The sequence below is a fragment of the Apium graveolens genome, chromosome 6 (genome assembly GCF_009905375.1).
Source record: "Apium graveolens cultivar Ventura chromosome 6, ASM990537v1, whole genome shotgun sequence".
NCBI classification, from domain to species: Eukaryota; Viridiplantae; Streptophyta; class Magnoliopsida; order Apiales; family Apiaceae; genus Apium; species Apium graveolens.
In genome coordinates this window covers 35,999,258-36,015,257 of record NC_133652.1, presented here as the reverse complement: position 1 = coordinate 36,015,257, position 16,000 = coordinate 35,999,258, and the positions used below count along the sequence as shown (strand labels likewise).

General features: G+C 35.5%; 1 long non-coding RNA gene across 7 annotated transcripts; it reads right to left on the bottom strand.

Moving 5' to 3' along the window:
* Window positions 1–5,010: 5,010 nt before the first annotated feature.
* On the bottom strand, window positions 5,011–8,677 carry LOC141667824 (uncharacterized). 7 transcript variants are annotated; one of them, XR_012552800.1, is made up of 8 exons: window positions 8,432–8,677; window positions 8,281–8,349; window positions 7,920–8,186; window positions 7,663–7,836; window positions 7,431–7,532; window positions 5,905–6,126; window positions 5,407–5,471; window positions 5,011–5,270 (listed from the first exon to the last, which is right to left on the bottom strand). It is a non-coding gene; the product is annotated as an uncharacterized LOC141667824 (long non-coding RNA). The 7 variants fall into 7 exon arrangements; XR_012552803.1 differs by adding an exon at window positions 6,218–6,261 and having other exon boundaries at window positions 7,920–8,677; XR_012552799.1 differs by having other exon boundaries at window positions 8,281–8,677.
* Window positions 8,678–16,000: the final 7,323 nt, after the last annotated feature.

Genomic DNA, 16,000 nt, shown 5'->3' with positions numbered 1-16,000 from the left:
TCTCTTTAATCTCTCTTGTATTTCTCTCTTTCTCATCGATTCTCTGTTTTCTCTTCCCTTTGCTCTCTCGAACCCATCTCCTTCCCTGTTCCTTCGTTTCCCTCTGTCCTTCCCCGGGTTCGCTCGATTTCTCGCCGTTCGGTGAGTTCTCCGGCCGGATTTCCGGCGATTCCTTTGTTCCCTGTTTGGCTTGTTATATATACTCTGGTATATATATGTATGTATGATGTGGGTGTGTTTTAGTGTGTGTTTTGTGCATGTAATCGCGGCTGGTCTGTGCTGGTTCCTTTGCTGTCATTTTCTTCTGCTCTTTTGGGGTTACCGCCGGTTCTCCGGCGAGGTGGCCCTGTACAGTGGTTGTGCGTGTTTAACACGCGAATGTGTGGCGGGTGTGAAATGTGCAGTGCTATGTTGTATTGTAATTGTTGGCTGTTGTATTATTTTGATTATTTCTGAAATTATTCTTACTGTTTTGCAGGAATTATTGATTACAATTCGTGAAATAAATTAATTTTGTACGGAAAATTACATTTAATCGGTGAAGTACGCGTTGGAAACCCGAAATTAATCGGGTACCCGTGAATTTTACCGCCGTCAGCGATGAGCCTCGGCGAGCCGACGGTGGACGATGATGATGTATATCTGAGTCCTAATATTTCGAAAATAAATAAATGAAAATAAAATACGAGTAATAATTAATAATTGTGATTGAGTTGGAATTTGAAAATGTGTGGATTTTGATTGACATTGATGGTTTGAAGCAGTGATTGGATAATTGTTACGATTGTTGTGTTTGAGATTTGACGTTGATGATGTTTCGACGGGTAGTCCGATAAACAAAGGGAACGCTGCCCGATTTCCGGGAAACTGAATTACGGAAATACGGGAGCGTATCCGAAGATTATCGGGACGTCGAGCGAGTATAAGTAAATACTTATACGTATGTTTTATACAGAACCTGATTGTATGTTGTGTTGTATGTTTTGACCAAAACACAATAACCCTAATTTCGTAAAAGGACGAGTATACGTATTTTCTGAAACTAAACACTGGATCGATTTCGAGAATGTGAACCCTAATTGTTTTCTTAGTTATTCTAATATGAATAATTACGAGTCGGGTTTGAATATCGTTGGGTAAGAGTTAGTATCGAGGATATGTCAAGCATACCTAGACGTCTAACGTAGGGTATTTCGACCCTGTAGGTTATAGTCGGGAACCTGAAAGTGGACGATGGACTAAAGATAACATAGTGGTCAGTCGACGAGCTCAGTAGAGTTTCAACAGAAAGACCTGAGTGTCAAAGTCGAATCCAATGGGATCTAGTGGTTGGACGTTAGAACCTGAGCAGCAGAGTCGGCTCAGAATTGATCAGTAATAGTTGTAAAGCCTTGTAAGGCAAGTATTTCTGAACTTTTCTTCAAAATATATTACCAATGTTTTTGAACAGTTTCATAACAAGTCGCTATTATTCAAAATAACTCCTGTTTTATATTACAAGTGCTTGAAACTATTTAACCTCGAACCCTGACTTTCTTGATCTTGAGCCATAAGTCTTATTCTTTGTAAACCGTCCTTTGTTGATCCTCAGACACCAAAGTATACAAATATGATACTACTCCCCAAATGTATAACTACCAAACACCAAACACTGAAAGAGAATTGTTTGAAAACACAGAAACTTTTATACTCCAATCTTTCTTTATATCATCAAAGATCCATACCCTGAAAAATCATTACTGGTCTAACACCTGACCCTTGTACAAACTGAAAACTATTTCTTATATATACCCTGATATACCCTTATGATATCCATGAATTTCTTCACATTTTTATTCAAGTGTTGAATCATCATTGATTATGATTTTATTTTATTGAAGTATATTGCTTGTCATACTGAATTATTTTAGAATTGGATAATTTTCTAAATAAGGACCAGATTCGTGGTCAAACCAGATTCGTGGTCGAATTAGGCCAATGTGTGCCTTGGATCCAGTAATTAGAGCAGTGATGTGTGCTTTGCTCGGGGTTAGTGCGTGACTGATCAGCAGCCTAACCTTGGTTTTACAACTTAAAATGAATATCCAATTCTAGTGATTAGTTAAAAAGAAACTTGATTCCTTTGAATCATCTCAATTGATTATTGTTTAACCTCAGTTATCACTATTATAACTTGCTGAGCTAGTTAGCTCACCCTTGCGATTCTTTTATATATTTTACAGTTGAAAAGAATATGGAGGATAGTGCAGTTCATCAGTCCAAAGTGCGGGCTAAGGTTCCAGTTAAGTTGAATCGAGCTAGTAGAAGCTTCAGGCGGTATAGAGATAGTCAGATTGTAAGAATGATTTTATTATCAATTGTAAGTTAAATTAGTTGGGATTTGATACGTTTTAATAAAGATTAAGATTGTGGCTTGTTTTCATACTTTAACCTGTTGCGATCCGTGGTTATGTAAAGCAGGGTCATTATAAATAATACTTCTTATTCAGGTTTATATATTGTATATGTGTTGTGGACCCTAAACTTCTGACCCGGGTTTGGAGGGCGCCACAGTCGGGACACAAAGTGCATCATCCGTCGGAACATTAAGAGAAGCTGAAAGTCAGAATAGATCACCTACAGAAAGTTCCCCTTTCTCAAATCAAAGATTCATAAACTCAGGGGGAGTTTCTCATAATCAAAACTCAGTACACATCATATCAATAATGAGGCCTCTTTATCTAGAGCTAATCTAACTCAACAAAGGAAATGGACTAAAGATCACCCTTTTGAGCTCATCAATTGGAGATGCATCTTCTAGAGTTCAAACACGGAGAACAACTCAAGAAGAATGTCTAAATATCAGCTTCCTATCTAAGGAAGAACCAAATAAGGTAGAAGAAGCTTTGTTGGATCCTGATTGGATTTTAGCTATGCAGGAGGAGCTAAACCAATTTGAAAGGAACAAGGTATGGAAACTGGTACCCAAACCTAAAGGAAAGAATCCAATTGACACCAAGTGGGTATTAAAGATCAAGATGGATGAAAATGGCATAGTGATCAGGAACAAAGCTAGATTGGTTGCTAAGGGTTGTTGTCAACAAGAAGGAATAGATTTTTATGAAACTGTTGCTCCTGTTGCAAGACTTGAAGCCATCAGAATTTTCTTAGCCTATGCACCCCATGCCAATTTAAAGGTCTATCAAATGGATGTCAAAAGTGCCTTTTTGAATGGATATTTGGTGGAGGAAGTCTATGTCAGTCAACCTCCTGGTTTTAAAGATCCAAAATTTCCAGGATATGTCTACTATCTTATGAAAGCACTTTATGGACTGAAGCAAGCACCTAGAGCCTGGTATGACACTTTATCAAAGTTTCTTTTGGAAAATCACTTCACAAGAGGTACTGTTGATAAAACTTTATTCTTTAGAAATGTTAATGGCTCTAGTATATTTGTTTAAATTTATGTAGATGATATTATATTTGGCTCTATAGATGAAAAACTTTGTAAAAAGTTTGCCAAATTGATGCAAAGTAAGTATAATATGAGCATGATGGGAGAACTAACTTACTTTCTTAGTTTACAAGTTAAACAAGTTAATGATGGAATATTCATTAGTCAAACTAAATATATTCATGATCTTTTAAAGAAGTTTGATCTAATGGATTGCACATCTGCAATAACTCCCATGGCCACTGCAACTAAGCTTGAATTAAACACTACTGAAAAGTCTGTGGATATTTCAAGCTATAGGGGCATGTTTGGCTCACTTCTGTACTTAGCAGCTAGTAGGCCAGATATAATGTTTGCTACTTGTCTTTGTGCTAGATTTCAGGCTGATCCTAGAAAATCTCACTTAATAGCTATTAAGAGAATTTTCACATATCTCAAGGGAACACCAAAACTTGGCATTTGGTACCCTAGAGATTCTGGTTTTGATCTAACTAGTTATTCAGATGCAGATTATGCAAGTTGTAAAATAGACAAAAAAGTACAACAGGAACCTGTCAATTTCTAGGGAACAAGCTTGTGTCCAGGTTCAGTAAAAAGCAAAATTCAGTTTCTACTTCTACAGCTGAAGCTGAATATATTGCTGCTGGTTGTTGCTGTGCACAGATTTTGTGGATAAAAAACCAATTGTTGGACTATGGTCTACAAGTGGATAGAATTCCCATTTTCTGTGATAACACAAATGCAATTTCCATCACTGAAAATCCAGTACAACATTCAAGAACAAAGCACATAGACATCAAGTACCACTTCATTAGGGAACATATGATGAATGGTACTGTGGAACTTCATTTTGTTCCAAGTGAAAAGCAGCTTGCAGATATCTTTACCAAGCCACTTGATGAATCCACATTTTCAAGGTTGGTAAGTGAGTTAGGTAAGCTTAACTTTTCTTGAATTATTTCAGATATTTTTGCAAGTTAAAATGTAGCCAGAAACTTAATTGATTTTTCTGATTTGGATAAAATTTTGTCGAAGTCAAAATATACATCCCGAGGGATGCTCATTATCCATCGAGTTTGATCATCCGTCGGAATATCATTTGTTAATAAAAATCAATTACTTTTATGGATTATTTTATAACTCGACGGATAATTGATTTATCCTCATCCGTCGAATTGTCTCAATCTTAGCCGTTAAAACTCTGAACGTTATCCATCGGGTATACTTACAGTTTGTAAGTATTACACGACAGATAAGTGACATAATTTTTACAATTTATTTTTTTTAAACGGCTATTTTGGGCTAACACTTCACTGATCTATTATAGCAGAGAGGAAAACGTTACAATAGGCACCTACTGTAATACTAACAGGCCCAAATATAACGCAAAATGAGTGATACAATAGCTTGATCAAGATTGCATAAGTGGGACCACCTATGGGTCCCATATAACTTATTGTAACAGTCTGTTCTATCAATTGTAACACCAATCTTTTTAGTTAAATAATAGTAGCATTTATAGTCTAACACTAAATATAATCTAACACTAAATTAAAATATACATTACACTATAATAGGCATATATAACATTTAATTTTAAAATTTGAAATACATGTTTTGTTTAAAATCCACAATACATATCCAAAATATTACAAACACCACATAAAATTACAATAATACGATCGATCAATTAACCATACTCTAAGCATATCCAAACTACAACGAAGGTTATTAATACTTTGCAGCTATGTTGATCCCCTTCTTCCCATAAAAGCAAACGTAAGTGGTACAGATATTAAGTCTTTAAGAAGCCATGAGTCCCATGCACCTGAATACACTGTTCATAATACAACAAACCAAGATCAGTAAAATGACGGCATTGAATGACTCACTTGCCTATCGGAAAATTTTTCATGAAGATGAAATTCAAAATAACTTCTTTTCCGGTAATTATTTTGTAAAACTGTGCCTACCTTTTGCCTCCCAGCTGACGGCCTTTAGTATTCACAAGCATGTGATAGCAACAGAAGCTCCTTCTCTGCTCAAGCAGTGAATAACAGAATATGTAAAATTAGACTATAGTTATCAAGATATGGATAACAAGTAATTAACAGATGAACCGAAGATCTGGCCTGGAAAAATAGGAGGCAAGACATTAATTTTTTTAACAAGCTTATTGTACTGTATTGCTGCTCTGCATGAGATAAGTGTAGTTGCATTTCTGACTGAAACTAAAAAGACATTAGTGCAAGTAGAAGCTGTGCACTTCCTTTCAGAAAAACATTATATTAACTATAGGAAACTATGTGTGTTCCGACATTTAAAAAACAAAACTGGGTAATTTACACTTCCAAAAGATGTTACATTCATCATCTTTCTCATACAACTTCTAATCAGCTGATTCTTTGCCTATTCACTATGTACTTTAAGAAATTAGTGAGCTGTTTAAATGAGCTTAATAATATACTTACAAGTTTAAGGTTTGGTGGGATGAAGATCAGACTGTTTACTCAAATGTATCATTGCAGAAACTGAAAATAGGAGCTCTCAAAAGTACAATTCCGTTTTGTTTATTTATGTTTGTTGGAGCTTTCTTCACTACCCGGTGGCTAGATGTTACACATTCTGACCATTTGAACTGGACGCCTTCCTGACCTATCTAGTACGAGTACACCCAAAGCGGATACTGGAATCTGCATGAAGAATGTAGATCCTGAGATAAACATAATATATGGTACAATTCACATTTGATAAATTATATCTAGATTTGAGATTTTCCAAAACCTGAATTATAGCAATTGTGGCGGTACCAAAGCTGATTGGAGAACCTGTTATACATAATGAAAGGGATAATTTCTTTCCTATTCATCTGTACTAAATCAGGATATGAATGTGTAGTAAGCTTTTATTTTTACCAGATACTTTAAAAATCAAACTTGCATTAATCACGATCGCCATGCTGCCACTAAGTGTTACTACAAGGGGCTAAGTAGAAAGACTTGGCCAGAACTTCTTTAAACACAAGAACTTAACTCATTCTTTTTAAAGAAGCAAAGCACTCTAGACGTGCTTAATTTAGATGTTACTGCGATCTTCACAGATTAGTCGTATAGTAGATATATGATCTCCACAGACAAACTCAAGTCTTCAGAGTTTTACTTATTTCTGCTGGAGCTTATAATATCTCAAGTTAGCGCAAAGATGTTCTAGAAGCAATTTCCTGCTATTTATTTCAAAAAGCACTACTTTCCATTTCCCTATATTATTTAAGAGTTACTAGATATGCTGGTGACTACAAAGCTTGATAGGTGGTTAAGTTCATACTCGATCACTGGAGACACTAATCCTAAGCAGTATGGTCTGTGATGGTCTTTTATATTTGTGGATTAGCAAAAATGATCAACAAGAGGCAGAAACACAATTGCATGTTCGACTTTACTTCAATTCTTATTTGTAGATTAGCAACAATGACTTTTTTATCCAGTGCTCACTGACTGTAATACAGGTGACTGAAGTTCACTGGCCTTGTCCTCTGTGAGATTTCTACAAATTTTATGCAAACTTTAAAATGAAGGAAGACATATACTTAGATTACTGTAATAAAAAAATCACAGTCACTTAATCTTTAATACTTAATAATTATCATAGATTAAAGCTATTGATACTATACTAATGTAGATACTGTCTTGAAGAATAACCAAATAAGTAGTTTTTTGTGAAGTCTTATAATTGTTAAATAGGATTTAAAGTTTAAGTTATGACTAGTCACATATTCTTATAATCTTATGAGAATGAACTCTTCAGTAACATTTATAAAATGGTGCAAAACCTGGACAAGGATCTCACTTATAATACCCGCATCTCATTAATTTTAAGTTCATTCTCGATTGTTTAAGTCTCTCTATTTACGTTATGATTTGTCAGTGAAATAAAGTATGTAATTATATACAGAGAATGAAGAATCAATCTAGATATACAAGTGTAACTGAATTCACACCTTTTTCCGCACACCATTCCTGATATGATAAAGAATTGCTGGAAGGACTGGCATTAAAGTTGGCATCCCCCTTTGTCCAACTCTTTTTCTTGTTTGATGTATCTGTTCGAGTCAAAGGGGAAACATATTTTATTGAACATCCATCTGTAACTACAATATTTTATGATATGAACATGATATTGTTACTTATACGAATAACACCAAAATAAACAAACAAAACTTTAAATGTTACCACCAATGAGTAATCCAAGTTTTATCAGGTTACGTCATACGACATGTGAAGCTCTCTCTTTATCATCTCATTCCAAATACAACAAAGGTTATCAATATCTAGACGTATTTCCCTGTGATGACAAATGGAATTAACCATTCCATGATAGTCCGAGAAATGCAGGAGGGCAACTCCCTATATATCACCAAAAGAATGAGAAAGTAATCATAGCTAACAAACAGGACATATTTCTTCTTCTATTTAATACTACCACTCACATCTCCATTTGTCATCTTGGATCTGTTTCTTTTCTCTAAATTTTCATCATCTTCTGCTTCCTAAATTAATCAAATCAAGAACTAAAATGAAAATATTATATATTATATAGCATATACAGGGAAGAATAAGGTTTGTAGCTTTGCAGAATGAGGTATTGTAGCTTCCTTAGCTTTTCCTATTCTATTTCTTGATCCCAACTCAACTAGTTGAAACTCCTGGTAACTTCTCATTTTCCTTGAATAAGCCATCATCTCTGTATTGAAATTCTGCATTATTTATTTCAATTGGGCTCTTTTACATACACATCCATATTAAGAGTAATACATGTCTAAAACTAAAAACTCAATTGAATATGAGAACCATATCTTAACGAAAACCCAATTGAATATGAGAAAAAACTCTAACGCCCAATTTCAAAGCCCAAATTAACTGAAATTTTACAATGAAAAATATGTTAATCGGAGAAAATATGCGTATATGTTTAAATCCGAGCAAAAGAGTAAATATTTACCATTAAATATGAGCAAAAGAACTAAATCCCTAATCTGATGCTCTCAAACCCTACAATGTCATATAAATTAAAAAAATTAGTAAGGGCCTTCAGAATACTGCCATAAACAAGTGTGTATATTTATCAAATCTTCAATTCTCCTTCATTTCATCCTTCTGAGAGAGAAACAAGAGAGCCAGAAAGAATGTTATGTGTGAGAGAGATTGTTTGTACGAGGAGAGCGAGTTTTTTGTTTAAGTTCCGTCGTGTTTTCATTTGGGGGGGATGCCACCCAATAATTCACCAAAACTGTGTATCATTTTCATTTTTTTAATTGTAATTTTTAATTTTAATTATTATTTATTAAATAAAAAACAAACAAATTAACTGTTGTATTTATGTACAATTATATTTATAAATTATATTATATATTTATATTACATTTTTCATTCACTAATAAGACAGAATATAATTTTAATACTAATTAATGATAACATTTTCACTTTAATATTTTAAAAAATGTAAAAAGTATCTAATGTAACACCAGGTGCTGGTGTTACATGTCGTGCAACACCAACATTTATCTGCAACACTAGGTTTATGTTATTGTAACACTAATTGAGAGGTGTTACAATAGGACAAAAACTTCTTAGCTAATGTAACGCTACTTGTAACACTTGCATTACAGTAGCCCACTTATGGCGTAGTATATGGACAAATGTCGTGTACAACTTATCTGACAAAACCATAACTTTTACACTTAAAGGTAAGCAGTTCTGCATCAATAGTGACATTGTCAAAGCATGCTTTAGAATTCCAAATAACACTGCTACTGTTCCACACACAGATACTGATATAGTTAACATGCTAAATTATATGGGCTATGCACTTTCTACTTCTAACTTAAGTGAAATTAGGAGGCTAGGTCCTAGAAAGGAATGGAGTTATCTGTGTGATGTGGTAACTAAAGTATTTTCTGGTAAAATTAGCAATTTTGATTCTGTTAACATCTCCATGCTTAACATGCTTTATATGCTAGTTACTGATAAGTACTTTAATTTCAGAGACTTGATCATGTTTGAGTTAGGTTATAAGTTAGGAGAACTTAATAAGAGAGGTAAAAGTGTCTATTATGCTAGATTCTTTATGATGCTTGCTAACCATCTTATTGAGAATATTGATGTTGAGAACCCAACCAACAAGCTAAATTGTTGGGTTCAAGAAAGGAGAGTCATTGCTGATCTCAACAGGGCAAGTCACCACAAGGAGGTGCATCTCCATTACTTTTCAATCATGGAGGGACCTCAGGTAAGTGAGGTAAGCACCACTGTCTCCACTCTTCCAACCTCACACATTTTTTACCTTATAGTGTAGCTATGGCATCTGTGTCAATGACCCAACAGATGCCTACCCAAGCTACCAAATCAATAATATCAAAATCCAAAGCTAAGAAAGCCCCCTCTGGTTTCTCTCAAAAGAAACCAATTGCAAGATCTACTAAACACAAAGAGGGGAGTGTGAAGGTGAGTGATCAAGGTGAGGGATAGGGTGAAAATCAAAGAAACCCTAAGGACAAGGCTGGTGAGATGAGTGTACCTAAGCCTAGCCACACCACAGTTTCCCAACAAACTGTGGTTGTTGATAAGGAAATAAGCTCACTTCTAGTTTCATCCTCTCAAAAAGATGTTACTATTGAATCAAGCTCCCAACCAGGAGCACAGGTCAAGAGGGTTAGAGACACAAGTTCACCACAGAGTTATGCTAGAAAGAAAAGATCTAAAACCCTTGGGGATGCACAGGGAACACACACAGTGCAAACTGAAGCAATAGACTCAGTCACTACACGATCTCAAATTTAGGTTGATGTGGCTCCAGTAAATGTGGAGTCACAGCCAAAATCTTTAGCGATAGAAGCATCTGAAACACCAAATTCACCCACACACTCATTGGATGTAGACATGATTAATACATCACTTCCAAATTCTCCATCTTTAACTCTGTTGGAGAAGCCAAAAATCCAAGCAAGTGAGCATCATCTTTTAGATGATTTGTTGGCTCACTTGCCAATTCTTCTTTGAGTCTATTGAGACATCTGTGCCCAAATTTTCATCATCTGCACAGAGTCTACAATAGTCTCCACTCCAAACTCATTCATTTCTTCTATCCCGGTGGATATCATTCATCCGGCGAGTTATGATTGTATCCCGACGGATGTGCCTAACAGTAGTCATCCGTCGGCTAGCCAAACTACTACCCCGATGGATATTCCTCATCCGTCGGGAGTCTCTGCACAACTTCAAATTTTTTCAATTATCACAAGTGCAGAGGACTTAGCAGTAGTACAATCACTCTTAGGATTGAGGGAAGGGAGTAAACTGAGTGAGAGGCTGGGTTGCTCCCAGGCAAAAGGAGAGAAAATGAGTGAATCTATGCAGTCCATTTCTTCAGGACTGGCAAAACTGAGTGAGGGGAGTCCCACCTTAGATGGTGAAGGTGAGGGTGTGAGGGTGGGAATCCAAGGGGATCCCTTGATGCAAAAATAGAGAGAACATGATAGAAAAGCAGGTACTGGAGAGATAAGGATGGACACAATTGCTAGTGAGTTAATGAATGTCAGTGATGCAGAAAGGAAGAGACTATTTCAGCAAGAATATCAAGCTGTCATAGATTCTATTTCCCTAGATGCTGAGATATTTACTCATCCTGTTACAGCTTATCAAACTCTAGCTGTACAGGGAAATGTGGAAGCTGAAAAGATGCTCAACTTAGTACAGACTTCTCAATCTCTACAAAGAGAAAAGGATGCAATCACTGCTATGCCTTGAACTACTGGCAGTGATTTTGAACTGGCTAAAGACTCATTTGGGGATGCTGGTGGGGATGATGAGGAAGACAGCATGAGCATAGGGGGAGATGCAGATATTCCTGCCTAGATGCTAACTAAAGAATGTTCCTACCCACATCTCCAATCCACACTATTCAAGTTCATTCATGACACCCAAACGACCATTCAAGCATCTACAAATGCCAGCACAAAGAGACTACTTATAGCACATCTTGAAGCTCTTCAACTGCACAAGATTCAAGCTCTCCAACTCAGTCAAAGTATGGATGAAATTAAGCAAGAAGTTTCTGAAGTAAAACAGGATTTCATAGCCAGGTTGGATGCTAGACTTCCTGGAACCACCATGACTGAGATAGCTCAGAAACTGAGGAAGGAAGCTGATCTCAATAGAAAGTTAAGGCCATGGACTCTAGATTATCTGATATGGAGAAGTCAAAGGCCAAGATACTTGCTAATCAAGAAACTCAGACTACTCTGCTTCAACAGTTTGTGGCTGCTCAACTCTCTTTCACTCAACAACTTGATGCTAACAAAAAGGGGGAGAAAGGCTCATCAAGTAAGGGGGAGAAACAGCTCAACATCCAAGTTAGCAAAGTAATTGTGCCTACAATTACTTTCTCTAAGTCACCAGCCATGGACAATATTGACATCATCAATCTAGCAGCAGCAAAACTGGGATCAAATAACAACCTGCTAAAGATTGATGTAGCATCAGCTGAGAAGGAACTAAATCAGAAATGGAGAAAGATAGATGCAACAGAGGTTTGGGCCAATTCAGAAACCAAATAAAATCTTTACTCATCACTCTCAAGTTAAGAATATTTATGTGAATGAAATGAGTATGAATTATCTGGAAAAGGCCAAACATCTTGCATCAAATCTCCAAAGGCAAATCTGATCATGAAGCCTAAAAGAAACTACTCAAAGTTTTCAGACAAAAATCATATGGATATTGTGTATGAAACACCTAGGCCAGATGAGAAGAAGCTGTTGGCTAGGTCAATTGTATTTTTCAAAGATCCAGCTTATTTAGCACTTAAAAGAAGAATTGCCAAGATTTACAGAAATGGTAAAGAAATCTGTGTGGTGGATGGACACCCTCAGTTTGTAGAAGCTAAAAAGGAAGAGAAGGAAAGAATCAGGCAAGAAAAGAAGCAAGCTGCCTTAGATGCTAAGAAGCTCAAACAAAAGAAGGAGCAAGCTGCCATCTTGGCCAAACTTCAAGCTGTGAAGACTACAACTGAGATCTCTGCACAACCATCTGTGATTGCTGAACCTAAAGATCAAAAAATACAACAGAAACCACAACAGAAAAGAAGATTCAGATATAAGCTCCACTCTAAAAGAAAATTGGACTTCACTGATGAGGAAATGGAAGAATACATTCCCAAAAAGTCTACAACTTCAACTCAGACAACAAAACCCTCAGTGTTATTTGAAGAATTCAAGGTGATGGATCCAACAAGCAATATTCATGGTGAGCCCATAATTCTAAAGGATGAACTAGTAGATTGGGATAGTTTGCCAATTCTTGAACTAAACTTTCCTATCTTCAACAAGCCAAAGAAAACAAAGACTAGAGCAATCAATAAAGTGAAGCCTGTAACTCTCAGATCCAAGACCCTAACCAAATCTCAACCCACGGTCAACAAGGAAGATCTCTTATACATCTGTGATATCAAGGAGTTCTCCGAAATAAACCTCTACTTGGAAGAATTGGAAGAAATAAGAGGGATTGATGCCTACAGACATCTTCCTGAAAGGCTAGTGTTCAAATACAAGGGAGGGAAAGAGATCACATGGTCACTTCACATGATACTTCAAGAAAGCCAATCTGTACTGATAAAGGTCTATTCATCCTTTAAGAAGAACTTTGGATTTAATGTGACTGCAAGGAGAATGGTTCTAAAGAAAATAGAGGAGCTAAGGAGTAATAGAGCCAAAGATGCACTTCTGAAAACTCTGTTTATTCCCTTCACAGGAAAGAGAGTGCATTTGAGGCCTTATTGGCTGATGGAATTCATGGATGATAAGGGAGTTAGAAGATTCTTTAGACTGGATGACCTACTGAGCATCTCAAGCAATGAGACTCTTTTGGAAATGCAAGAAATATTGGATATATCTTAAGCTGATGAACTTGAATTCCATAGACAACTCCAGAATCGGATAGAAGAGAACAACAGGAGGATTGGGAAGAAATCCATACAATCAAGGAAACAGATTTATCTGCTCAGACTAGAGGAGCACCTTGATAGAGATTGTGAGCAACTCTTTGTACACTTTGACTTGTTCATTTTTCTGTAAATTTTGGAGCACTTATCAGTTTTATCTACTATTTTTCAATCTGTGTTTTTTGGGTGTTTTGTTATAATCAAGTTTTTCTTAATTTATGGCTACAATTCCAGTAGACATAAATTGGAGGAGATTGTTAGGAATATGTTGTGAACTTGATGATAAGTTAAACAAATCACCTTAGTATATTTAACTTAGTGAATTTTGTAGCACTCGGCGGATGATCTAATATAGTCCCGATAGATAAACCTTACACTCCCAATGGATGACATATTAACATCCATCGAGTGAGTAGCTTATGTAATAATAAGAATTATAGCACATTTATATAAACAACTTTGAGTAGATTTTGTAGGATTATATGACTCATGTTGACTACTAGTGGATATACATAATAGGTTGATTAATTGTAAATATGAGATGTCTTGTAATTTCATATAAGTGAAATGGAGTCAAGTGACAAATAGCTACCCGACGGATGATTAACAAAGCTACCCGACAGATGATCAACAAAGCTACCCGACGGATGGCAAACATGTATCCGACGGATGATCAAATTTAAATATCTATTGATAGTGACAACACAGTCACATGCGTTGGGTGTTTGTAAAAAGAATGTGGCAGCCTATTAAGCAGGAATTTGAGAACAAAGAAGCATTATTATTTCCATGCAATTGTGAAGATATTCAAAGATGCTGGAATAGAGTAGTGAAGCAACATGGAGTTAGACTAGATATGTTTTGTTTTATTATCTTATCTTATTGTCATGTAAACTTGGTGATATATAAACCAAGTGTAGCTAGTAGAACATTCAACTAAGCAAACACATTTTAAAGAGAGATAGAAAAAGTTGTACTTGTCAAGAATTTCTCTGTAGTTTATTTGTTCTACCTGTAAAGCAGCTGTGAGCTATTCTAAGCTACACAGAGTTCTCAAACTGATATATATATATATATCTGGTGGATACATTCAAATCCACCAGAAAGTTTTAAAAGCTTGTGTTTTTATTACTTTATGTTTTGATTTATATAACTCTTTCTTTCCGCACTCTGCAAATCAAACACTTATATATATTCAGTTAGAACAGTTTTAAAATCTTAAAAAAGTAGCCAGAATTACATTCAACCCCCTTCTGTAATTCTTGTTGTATTGTTAGGGAATAACAATTATCAACATCGCTCGAACTAAAACCGATGTGTATGACTATCCAGACATCGCTTTCTAATATAACTGATGTCTAATATAAGCTCTTGAAAAAGTAAACTCGTGCGTACTTTCCCTCCTGTATATTTTAAGTCATATTTGTTTTCACCATTCACCAAATATTCCCCGCTTAGACAAATTTTAGTTCCCCCTTTAATCAACACTCTCACATCCAAATAAAAACATAAAACAAAAACCTAAAATCAAAATCAAAACACTTAAAACTAAAAAACCCCCTCTGACTCTCACCACAACCCCTCTCTATTGAACCCTAAATTTCTCTATCTATCTCTATCTCTCTCGTCCTCACACCCCCTCTCTCTCTCTTTCTCTCACCTCCTCTCTCTCCCTTTCGATATTCCTCAATTGAGTCTGAAAAAGCTAATCTTACTATGAAGCAAAGTTGTTTAAAGTGAATGAAACTGTTTGAAATTCAGTTGAATCTTGAATCTCTCAACTCTGACTTCTTTGTTCGAATTGAAGTGGGTAAGGTCGTAAATCTTAATTTTCTTCGAACCCTAATTGGGAATTTTGGATTCAGAACCCTCATTTATATGGATATGCTTGATTGTAAAAATTAGGTATTGTATGTATCTCGATGTCTTTATTTTGGTGTGAATTATTAGAATACGTATGAAGTGAATTTATTTTATTGTATATATATGCATACAGTTATTTTGATTTAAACTAAATTTGTTAATTTATATCTTATTTTTTAATTGATGTTATAAATCTCTAAATCTTACAAAAGATGACGAAGTTCGTTCGGATGATGTTTGTGCAGTGTTTGATGACATTGAGGTTAGCCAGTTTTAATTAATTGAAATCTAGGTCGCTCTGCAACTTGATCTCAGTATGCCCTTTGAGTTAAATACATAAAGAGTAAAAATGAAGAAGTCTCTTAAAGCCTGTATTTTCTTATGAAAGAAGTAAAATTTAAGGAGAAATGCTCACTCTCAATTTGTTATTGCAATTTGCCTTTCTTATATGTCTTATACGTCCTCTGTCCATTTCGTTTTAGTTTTATCTTTTACATTTAGAATGTGTTTCAACTTTCCACAACACATTTATAATTAATTGATATTTATAATTAGTGTTTTTAACCAATTGATTTTAATTTGACACTATTTTTATAGCAATAATCCTTTGATCCAGACTTTCAAGATTGGACAACGGACCCTCTCGAAATCGACTACTAGTTTATGTTCTTAATTTTTATGAACATTTTCGCTGTTAGTAGATCACTTTGT